Source organism: Pseudorasbora parva, chromosome 21, assembly GCF_024679245.1.
Source record: "Pseudorasbora parva isolate DD20220531a chromosome 21, ASM2467924v1, whole genome shotgun sequence".
NCBI lineage: Eukaryota > Metazoa > Chordata > Actinopteri > Cypriniformes > Gobionidae > Pseudorasbora > Pseudorasbora parva.
This window is the reverse complement of record NC_090192.1, coordinates 17,916,747-17,928,324: the sequence shown is the minus strand read 5'-3', so window position 1 is coordinate 17,928,324 and position 11,578 is coordinate 17,916,747.

Below are 11,578 nucleotides of genomic sequence, written 5' to 3'. Positions count from 1 at the left end.
TACGGCCCATACAAGGAAATTCCGAAACTTTAACGTGAAGTGGACCCATGATCGGAAAAAAATTTCCAAACCTTATGACTAACCGGAAGTAGTATTTTTGACAAAGAAATACTCCCATCAAACGTCCACATTAACTTTTGAAACTTTGTCTATGTTTAGTATGGGATTCCAAGTCTTTAACAGTGTAAAAAGATCAGTATGCATGAAACAGCATTTCACCCCCCCTTTAATGTTTTTTAATCGTTGAAATGACCGTGCTCCACACACGCACTCCATTCATATTTCTGATTCAAATGATACAAACGGCTCTTCAGCATGATGCGATCGGTCACGAGACACACAAGAGCCAATGGCATTTTACAATCAAAACGGACGTAATGACGCAATTGGTCACGCGACACACGACAGCCAATGCTGTCAAAGCTGACGTTACGTTTCTTCCGGCGGTAATATTTGAAATGTATTAAGATTCGAAGAAATGGACTCTACGTTACTAATCGCTTTTGGGGATTTTCTTCACAGAAATCAATCGTTTGGCCTCGGAAAACTTGGAATATTTGTAGTTTCTGAATAAATTGTGCCTGCAGTATCTGTGTATCTGCCTGTTATATCCTGTTTTTTTTTTTTTTTTGTTTTTTTTATAATACACAAATGGGTTGGTTTAGGGAAGGGATTGAGTTAAGTGTTCAAAATGTGTCTGAATAAAAAGAAAAATAAATGTAAATAAATTATTCTGACTGAATCAAACTGACGAATATAAGGTGTTGAAGCAGGGAATCCGTGTGTGGACCACGGATGCTGACTGTCATTGACTTACATAGGCATCATTTCCGTGAACCCATCACAGAATTTTTTTGGCTATTCCATAAAACTACCATGGATTTTTGAGTTAAGGGTCCGTGTTCATTTCACGAAATTCTGTGGACGCTTCAAGCTTTCACGACGTTCTCATGCACGTTTCATCTGAAACACACGCGCGAACGGACATCTCTTGTATTTTATTCTTGTTTGTTTATAATTGCTATTATCATATATTATGTTATCATTTGTACTGTTGTGAGCATAAAAAAACCCAGACAGCATCAGACATCCACATGAACAGAGTTTTTCGGCGCACACACATCACGCTTCAAGTTACATCAAGCGTGAAATCAACCCTCGCATGCACACACAGATGACTGCTGGTCGGATGCGATATTCTCAAAAAACATAGCTTATTAAGTTTTGAAAATATAATCATATATGCACATCTCACTTTATTGTTTAAGATAATAAATGATACTGCAGCTCCTCCCTAAAAAAGTATATCTTACTGAGCTCAGAAAATCCATCTCGAGCCACTCGGTCGGCTGTTCGGGTTGAGTGTAGGATACCACTATGTAAAACAGCATCAGGCATAGCCATCAGACAGTGGAATAAGCTGCCAACAGAGTCAATTGCATGTATGAATTTTAACACTTCAAAAAATGGCTTCTTTCACAAAAAACATGTTTACATAATGTTTAGTAGTTGATGTGTAGGTAAAAGTGTATTTGTAAATGTATGTTGTAGAAGAAATGTAGGGTTTGATTATTTTAATGTTGTTAAAGGATAAATGTATTATTAACTTGATTTGTTTACATCAGCCTGTCCAGGGACTGCAGGTGTAAATTAGCACAAGTGCTACAACCTGGTAAAATGCATCTCTCCTTTAAGGTTTAATGTATATTTAACAGAATTCTAGCTAGAGACATGTGGGATTCCTTCTTAAGATTCATCTGTGGCAAGGAAGAAAAAGAAGAGGAAAGAGGAGGATGAAGCCAAGCAAGAGAAATTAATGTGTTCTTAATCTGTTTAAAAAAAAAAAAAGTTTTCTGAGTGATATCAGATTGTATTTGTGTTTTTATTGTACTTACCCTGTAACTACATGAAACAAGAGGGTAACAAGAGCCAGTTTAATTTACAGCCCACGCATTCATACTTCTTAGATGGGAAGGAGGCGGGAACCGGCGAACGTTCAACAACTTTTATTAAATAAAAAAAACAAAACAAAAGTAAACCGCGGGCAGCCCCTCACGGACGACTGCTCGCACACACATAACAAAACATAAACAAAACTCAACGTAAAGTCCAGGCCTGGTCCTCTCTCGTCTGCCACTTTCTTTGCTGCTCCGTTTATACTCCCGTCACTCCGCCACGGTGTGTTGCGCAGCTGGCGCTCATTACCACTCGCCACCGGCCCGCTCTCATGGCCCCTCGCCTCGCTGCTTGCCACACCCCGTAACTACGTGGATAATTACCCCTTAATTAAAAAATACTTACGGGATGGAGTTTTGAACCCAATCAAATGTCCAATACGTCCAGTATTATTTGATAATATTGATAATACTAATATATTAATAATATTGATAAAAGTAAATGTATTTTGTTTGACAACTTACTGGCTTAGATAAGAAGACTAATCTCTATTCTAGGCTTTCTTTTGATCCTCTTCCTTTCTCTTTTTCCATCCCTGTGCATCCATGGGGTTTAGACGCCTCATTCTTGATGAACACGCAAAGGATGAGCACTTGCCTGACCTAATGCCTGAACCAATAATCAATAATCACCATCAATTCAATCTAATAATTGATAAGTAATTAAACGTGTGGCTGAGGGGGCGCCCTATGATGATCATGTTTAAAGGGGGGGGGGGGGGGGTCACACTCAGTTTCAGTCAATCTCATGTCAATCTTGAGTACCTATAGAGTTGTATTGCATCCTTCATATCTCTGAAAATTCTTTAGTTTTATTATATTTATAAAAGAAATATAGGCTGTACCGAGTCTTTCCGGAAAAAAACGAGCGGCTGGAGGCATATTGTGTGGGCGGAGCTAAAGAATGACGAGCGCGCAGCTACAGCACGAGAGCTTCTGAAATCTGACATCCTCAAGCGTGGAGAAGAAAACGTTACCCTAATAAATGGCTATCAATCAGATTCAACTAATACATATATGATCCAGAATCAGATCCGGAGGCTGAAATAAATTGAACAGGAGAAGCAACAACATCAGGATGTCCGTCTCTGTGGTATGTACTGTATTTAGTGGCCTGTCAACATTGATGGACATGATTCGGTTTATGGACTATTGTATGCGACTAAACCTTAGCAGTAGCAAGCAAAACGGTTTTGCACGTCAAGCTAGTGTAACGTTATACATAGAACAACAATGGAGTAACCGTTTACCACATTTGAATGATGAAGCACGCTTTGTGAAAATGCTAGGTTTATGTTTGGGTGGTTTTACTGACACCTATAACGTTAGTGTTCAGCTAAAAAGATGTATTTAAACACACACCATAGATCACATGCTCCATTGATAAATTAACTATACACGATCATGTCGTTTACTGATGTTTACTCACGTGACGATAACCAACAACATAGACATTTGAAGCAGTTTAACTCACCGCCTGTTTCCAAAGCACAACCGTGAACCTTTATCGCTGGGACCGCTCCGTCAAAAACACACTTCTTTGGTATGATTTGGTGAAGTCCTGTGACAGCAATGACCGTGGAGATCCAAGATGTTGTGACTCTTCCCGTCATTTCTGCGTTCAAATCGGTTCAAATGCAGTGCTGCCTTCCCGGAATGCTGTGCTGAAGCGTTGAAGTCGCTTGATGTCACCCATAGGAATAAAGTGGAGCGCGGCCTATAACAACCTAAGTATTCACGGACGAGTGGATCTGCAGCTGAAAGAGTGTTTATGGGTGCGCATTTGCTCTCTCGCCTCTAGTCACGCACGCGTGCGCGCACCCTACCGGGAGAAGAGCCCGTACGGCCCATACAAGGACCTTCTGCTCTGTTGACGTCAAGCCAAGCCATACTCGAAAAAAATTCTCAGAATCTTGTGAGAAACCGAAAGGAGTATTTTTGACACAGAAATACTCCATCAAACGTCCAACATTAGTTTTTGAAACTTTGTCTATGTTTAGGATGGGAATAACAGTGTAAAAAGCTCAGCATGCATGAAACAGCATTTTTGGTAGCAATAGCCCCAGAGTCGGGGTCGACTCCAGTACAGGAATCGACTCTCGGTGTCGACTCTGTTGCTGTGTCCGAAATCGCTCTATTTGACTAAATCTCTCATCTAATGTTCATGGCAGTTGAGTGCACTATAAGCAAGGAGTGAGTGAAATGAAGCGATCCGCGAGGTAGGCCTAATACACTGTTGTGGGCATACACCGCGTCAGAGAGCTGTATTGTCACACATTTATTTGAGTGCTTACTTTAGAAATAGAAAACAATCACAGCGACTTTAGTTTGTAATTATAGGCTTCCATGCTAGCTTTAGTTTAATTGATGGTATTATTGCAATAAATATAGATTTCGGTTCCCATGGTTAATGTGTTCATTAAACTAATAAATCATAAAAATATCAAGAAACGCATCAATAGTGTGCATTATTTTATGTATAGTATATTTAACTCACCTTTTAAGACAATGATCATGTGCGTTTAGCGCCATCACTCGACAACATCTTTTTTCGTGACTTATGTAAAATGATGTATTGGCAGTAGATAGCCTACAGAAACGTTTATAGCCACGAAAGTCATCACTAAATTGGACTAATTTGGACGGCCATGCTAAAAGTGTGCGGTTTTAATAAGAGGATTTTAGAACTTTGTGTCGGGGGAAATAATTTAAATGTTTAAAAACCTTTAAAATTCTAACCCTGTTTTAATGTAAAGTAGGCTAAATGGAGTCGAGGAGTCGATTCCATAGACTCCCACAGTAGGAGTCGGGAATCGGAGTCGACTCCAAAAAACCTGGAATCGAACACCCCTAATTCACAGTATGGTATTTTTTTTTTTAATTGTGTACTCTCCTTTCCTTTTTTTTCCAATCCCTCACATCCCGCCTCCCCAGCGCATTTCACCTATCCCCGCTCTTAACAACGGTAAACAGTTTTTTGTAACCAATAACCATACATTTCCCTTCCCTTTTTATCAAAAACCCACATACATACATTCAGGGAGTAAAACAATATACATCAATATACATATATACATACAATATACATATATACACATAAATATATGAAATATTGGAAATCACTATTAAAGAAATATGAACAAACCAAAAGAATAAAAGTTCAATCAGGCTTCACTTAATAACATTCTTTTTTCAGACAAACAAAATCAAAGAATATTAAAAATGTCCTGGCTCTTCCAAGCTTTATAATGGCAGTGACTTTTAGGTCATTTTTGAAGTCCATAAAAGTGCATCTGTCCATAATAAAACTGTTCCACATGGAAAAGGTGTAGCACCCACACCTCTCGCAGTTCAAAATGCTTACGCAATGTCGGAGGAGTGTAGGTCTACACTTTTTCCCTAAGGCGTATATTGAAGGCGGTTTTGCCGGAAGCCGCTAGATTATTTACTTTATAAAGTTTTAAATATGGATATTTTTCTTTCACACATGCTTGACTTCAGAGGCCTTTATTAACCCCCTGTATGACTGTGTAATTATTGCACCACTAGAGGAGCTAAACTGAAATAACAGAGATACTGGTTAGATTTTGAGATTTCAAAACATGAAATGCTTACTTGGGTTTTTGCATTAATTGGGATAGGCATGATTTTAAGTCATAAAATGACAACAGCTTTAATAATCATACAAATGAGCTAGCCTCTGTAATACAAAGCATCGCTCATATTGGCAATATTCTTAGTCTTACACTATGTTTAATAATTAATCAAGGACATTATTTAATTGCTCCCAGCATTGCCCTTCTTTTGTGGGTTTTATTTATGCATTCATACTTCTGGTAATTGGAACATATAATTTAAAAAATTGGTCAATCGATCAAATGTGACAGTAAAGATATTAAAGGGGTGATGGATTGATAAAACAACTTTCCCTTGAGCGTTTGATATATGCCATGGTAATATTAGAATATCCTGTAAGTTTCAGAGCTGAAAAACTTCCTTGTTAGTAAAAGAAAAGCTTTTATAGACACCAGGCCCAGGCTCTCAAATCAATGACATATATTAGAAGGGTAAAATTCCCTCTATGTGTATGCTGCTTCTGTAGCCCCGCCCACCGACACATGGAGCAAAGGTCACATGGTGCGAAACATGTCACAGGCTGGAGAGTCCCTTATTTGTTGGTTCATTGCAATTCGGGATTAGAATCCCAGGGCTCACAGAGCCCAACGTCCCAGGGCTTTGTGTTTTCCAGGCAGGCTACCAAAACGTAACGTAAATGTAGCACGATAGCAGGGTGGTGAATCTTGAATAGTGAAATAACATTCATTTCTTGATCTCTGTTGAGTTTGATCACATGTGTGTGTGGTTCGCGCTAAGAAATAAAAAGTAATTAAAAAATAAATAAATAAAAGGGTGGAAGAGAAATAAATCATTGCGTTTGTTTGAAAAATAAGTTTTGAGAATGACCTCCGTCAGAGAATTATTGCGGTTTCCGCTTTCAAAACAATCCCTCCCGTGAACTGACAGGGGAGTAGAAGCTCATTAAATATGCTGGAGGGATATGCTGGAAAATGTAAAAAAAATCTGAAGGGAACGTTGGACTGCGTGGCATGGGGACATAGTGACCTGCCATCAATCAATCTATGTTCTATAACATGTAAAATGGGAACATGAACGGAATATTCTAAAAACAACTCATGTATATACCTTATTTATAATATTGTCTTATTCATATCAAGTTCAATAATTAGATTACTGCTGTTCATGTAAACATAGTCACTCAGTAATCTGCAAAACTCACAGTGTACACTCCATTTTGGCATGGAGACAAAAGTTAGAATCATGTTTGATGTTTGCGTTTGGCATTTGAAAAAGCGGTTGTAACCCTGAATGGTCATGTGTGACAGCAGACTTAACAAGCAGATAGTGATGTTAATGTATCAAATCAAGTCATTTTGTATATCATGTTTTATATGTATGCTGGAACAAAAAGTGATTGGTCTTGTATGATTGCAGAAAAAAAAATTAATGACCAATGAACTTGGCATTGAGAATAGCTGTTAATGAGAAAAGCTAATATTGACATTACATAAGCAGACAGGCCTCTATTGGGTTACTTGAGCGGGCAGCTGTTCTGAGCAACTGGCCAATTATGACTGCCAGCCAATGAGCCGCATCTGCAGGTAAGCTGTGCCACAAAAATCTCACTCCAAACACATTAATTTGCTCAACAGTTCAACAGATTTAACTTACAAGTTTGACTGACCTTTACATGAAATATTACAATATAATGCATGTCATCAATGAAATGCATTTAAAAACTGGAAGAATAGATGATGGTCATTAACAGCAGTGGCCTTATGAGATTTTTTCGAGGGGGTACCAATGATGGTCCTTGTTCACTTTTTGCCTAATTCAAAGACAGTTACCTCAATCACATTGTCTCTCTAAATGAGTATAAAAGACTATCTAGCTATTTTTATTTGGAATGCAAACAGATCACCATTCACCTGACCTTTTTTTGTGCAACGTTTTTGTTGTTGTTGCAAAACAGCTATTAGAGACAATTCTTCTATTTTTATAGAAGCGTGTGAAGCAAAAGAGGCAAAATGTACAAATAAAGTATACACACTTCTGGTCAACACAGTTTATTTTAGACCTAAATAGTTCATGACATACATGCATTATTTTCTAGAGCAACCTATTAACAGGGAATTGTATCTGTTCGTTAAGTCAAGCAAAGCTCTTATATGCTTGAATGAATGATTTATTTACTAGGAGAGTGCTGGAGTAGCAGGTTTTTTTCTGTTCTTCTTCAAAACCTTGACTGCGACCCTGAATAACACAAGGTCTTTTTTCTTCTTCTTTTATTTAAAAAAATATAAACAAAATCTCAAGCCAATCTTCTCTATGTAAAAAGAAGTTAGCTGCACTGCAAGCTACTAACAAAGTAGCTATAGAAACACTAAAGCAAATACATCTAAAAATATTTTTGAGCCAGAGTGCTGTTCTGAATAAAGGTACATTTGAATTAAACTAGCAAAATGCAAAAAAGAAAAGAAAAAAAAAGGATTTTTTTAATGAATAAAATAAGCAGAGGTCGAAACAGTAATTAATATGCAGAATGAACCAATTCAATAAAACAAATTAGTCTATCTAATGCTACTGCACAGAAGGGAGAATGACATAATAGTGAACCAAACCAAAACTATTCTTCTTCTCCGAAATGAATCGCATTTGGGGGCCCTAACATGCTCGAAAACCCAAGAAATTTTGCTCACGTCAGAAGCATACACTCTAAAAAATGCTGGGTTAAAAACAACCCAAGTTGGGTTGAAAATGCACTAACCCAACAATTGGGTTGATTTTACCCAACGGTTGAGTTGTTTTAACCCAGCGGTTGGGTTAAATGTTGCTTAAGACAACCCAATTGCTGGGTTAAAACAACTCAGCCATTGGGTTAAAACAACCCAATTGTTGGGTTAGTGCATTTTCAACCCAACTTGGGTTGTTTTTAACCCAGCATTTTTTAGAGTGTAGACTGTTAAAAATGATGGGTAATGCACCTTCACTTTCTTCCGTTGATGTAGGTGAAACTGCCAGTGTTCAAATATGGCGCTGACGTCTTGGGTCTCAAGTTTACGCAGTAGTTAGCGCAAATATGAAATTAAAAAAATTATATCAATGTCCCGCGGCTCCCGCCCACACTCCCACCTTATTAACAACTTTTTATGAAATAAACAGTTATGGAAATGTAGAGATTAAAGTTAAAGTTCAAATCCCCTCCCGAGTTTCCCGAAAATAAGTCTGTTGGTGCCTAAGTGACTACTTCGGTCAGAGAATCTTTCAATCTCAGTTGTCAAAAACAAAAAACAAAAAAAAAGATAGTATCAAATAACTAACTAAAATCAAATTAATTTAATGAAAGGACACTGCACATCAGTGTGATAAAAACAGCCTATGACAGAAATGTATTTGAGGCATAATTTTTCAGGATTCGTGAAGTTCACTGTTGATGTCAAATATCTTTTAAAATTTCAATCATGATTACGACAATGTCAGTTAGGAGAAATCTCAAGCGAACCATTCACAGTCTGTACATTTCTCCTCATTGTGTGTAACCCTCTGTTAAAATTAAAATCTTTACTTTTTGAAAAAAAAAAAAAAAAAACATTATTTTAGTGTGGAATTTGGCTTTTTATGTATATTGCCTAAAGGTAACACCGTGGAAAAAGGGTTAAGTGAATACACATCAGCAGATTTCCTTTCCTCACATCCTCCTCCAAAAGAACATCACCCGGATTTATCAGCTGAATGTGTTGACTGATAAACTTTAGAGAGTAAGTCACAGATACACACACACACACACACACACACACACACACACACACACACACACACACACACACACACACACACACACACACACACACACACACACACACTCACACTCACACAAAGAGGTGTCCTGGGAGCCATGGTGATCTCTCCATGTACCATCAGATGATGATGATCACAACGCTCAGTCTCTAGAGAACATGTTCATAGACTCCATCAATTGTGAAAAGGAAGACTGAGAAGGATCTCCCACATACATGTCACATACATGCAGCAGGTCCTTATGATTGAAATACATGTTTGTATATATATATATATATATATATATATATATATATATATATATATATATATATATATATATATATATATATATATATATATATATATATATATATATATATAACATACAATAAAGTTCAAGAGACTGGGGGTCAATACATTTAATGTTTTTGAAAGAAGCCTCTTATTCTCATCAAATATAATGTATTTCTGTGAAAGACGTTATAGCAGCAGTTACTTGAGATCAAGGATCAAAATAGACTCAAGTAACTGCTGCTATAACGTCTTTCACAGAAATACATTACTTGAGTCTAAATTGATCCTTGATCTCTTGGTCCTTCAGAAATCCTTTTGCTATGGTGATTTGTTTTGTTTTGGGTTTTTTTTTTTTTTTTTTTACTTTTTTTGGTATTCTTACTGTTGAAAACAGTTGTGCTGTTTAATATTTTTGTAGAAACCGTGATTCATTCAAACCGTGATTGTTGCTAGGCAACGTGGGGGAGAGGACGCTGGCGTTGTCTGTTCGCCGCTTCTCCCACAAATCATGTTAATGTACTATTAGATTTAGATTTTATTTTATTTTCTTATGTTTGTGACTAGTCTAACAGTCAGAGCTACAATTGGGGCTGTTGCTGATTGCTGGCAGCCACTGAGAGGACGTTGTTCGTCGTTTCGCCGTTTTCCAACGCTTCTCTAATGTTTATGTTTGAATTGCTGCGGTTGGTTCCGGTTTGGAGGACATTTGATGTTTCTCGCCGCGACTGCTCACTGGTGGTCTCCCTTGGGCTTAAGCTGCATGGTGGCTGAAGTTTGCACCGGGCTAGCGTCATCTGGGCCATCGTAATCGGCGTCCGGCATGATGTTGGGATGTTCCACTTCTCGGCTGCGCCGCTGTTCCGTCCTGCATTGCGGCCGTGGAGCGGCTTGGACTTCTGCGCCGACCCCGGTGTGTCCACAGAAGTGCCCGGAAAAATGTTCTGCCTCCTGCATGGTGCTTCGGCGATCCCCATCGTTTGAATCGTCATGAAGACCCATCATCTGGTCTTCAGCTGTCGTGCCTCGGCAATGTTATCAGGACACACTGCCACTGGGAGAAATTTAAAACATGGAGTGGACCACAGTGTGCTGTGGAGCTAACAGAGACTTCCACCATCAGCTGTTTTCTGTTCACCATCAGCTCTGTTTCTGTTCACCATCAGCTCTGTTTCTGTTCACCATCAGCCCTGTGTCTGTTCACCATCAGCTCTTTCTGTTCTGTTTTCTGTGTTGGTTGATTGTTTGTAGTATTCTATATTTTTACTTTTGTTATTTCCCCCCCCCCCCCTTTGTTGCACTTTGAGATTCTTCGGAATGAAAAGTGCATTATAAATAAAATCTATTATTATTCTTTTCAGGATTCTTTGATAAAGAGAAAGTTCAGAACAGCATTTATTTGAAATTATTTTACTTCAGCGCTTCAGCGCTGTAAAGATGAATCTATATTAAACTGGGTAATTAATGTTGTAGAAATGTGAAATTATTTTTGAATTTGGTGCCTTCTAGACTGAGAAAAGACTCTGAGAAAAGAGGGATGTCTCTTAGGGATGAAAGACTACAATTCCCAGAATGCTTCGCTGCCCTGTGAGGCCATTCCCAATACCACCACTACTGGATTACAGTGACTGAGTTAGAGAACAGACACTACAATTAAATACTGAACGTGTCTGTTCAATATAACAATCGAGTCGCCGCGTGAGTCACACAGCACTAACTCAGATTAGGAGTCCGATTATATTTAACATCATCAATGAGCTAATGAGCTCTCGTGATGAGAGCTGCGGTACTCACAACAACATTCGCGGCATACATTCACAACGCGTGTTCAGTCTGATACATTTTCAGTTAATGCCTTTGGAAGCTTAACTTTCATAGAAATTAATTTGAGAAAGTAAAAAAACTTACATTGCTTAGCATCCGTTTAAATTAATGCCTGCAGCTAAGCTGAGGGCTGTGAGTGCGTATGTAAA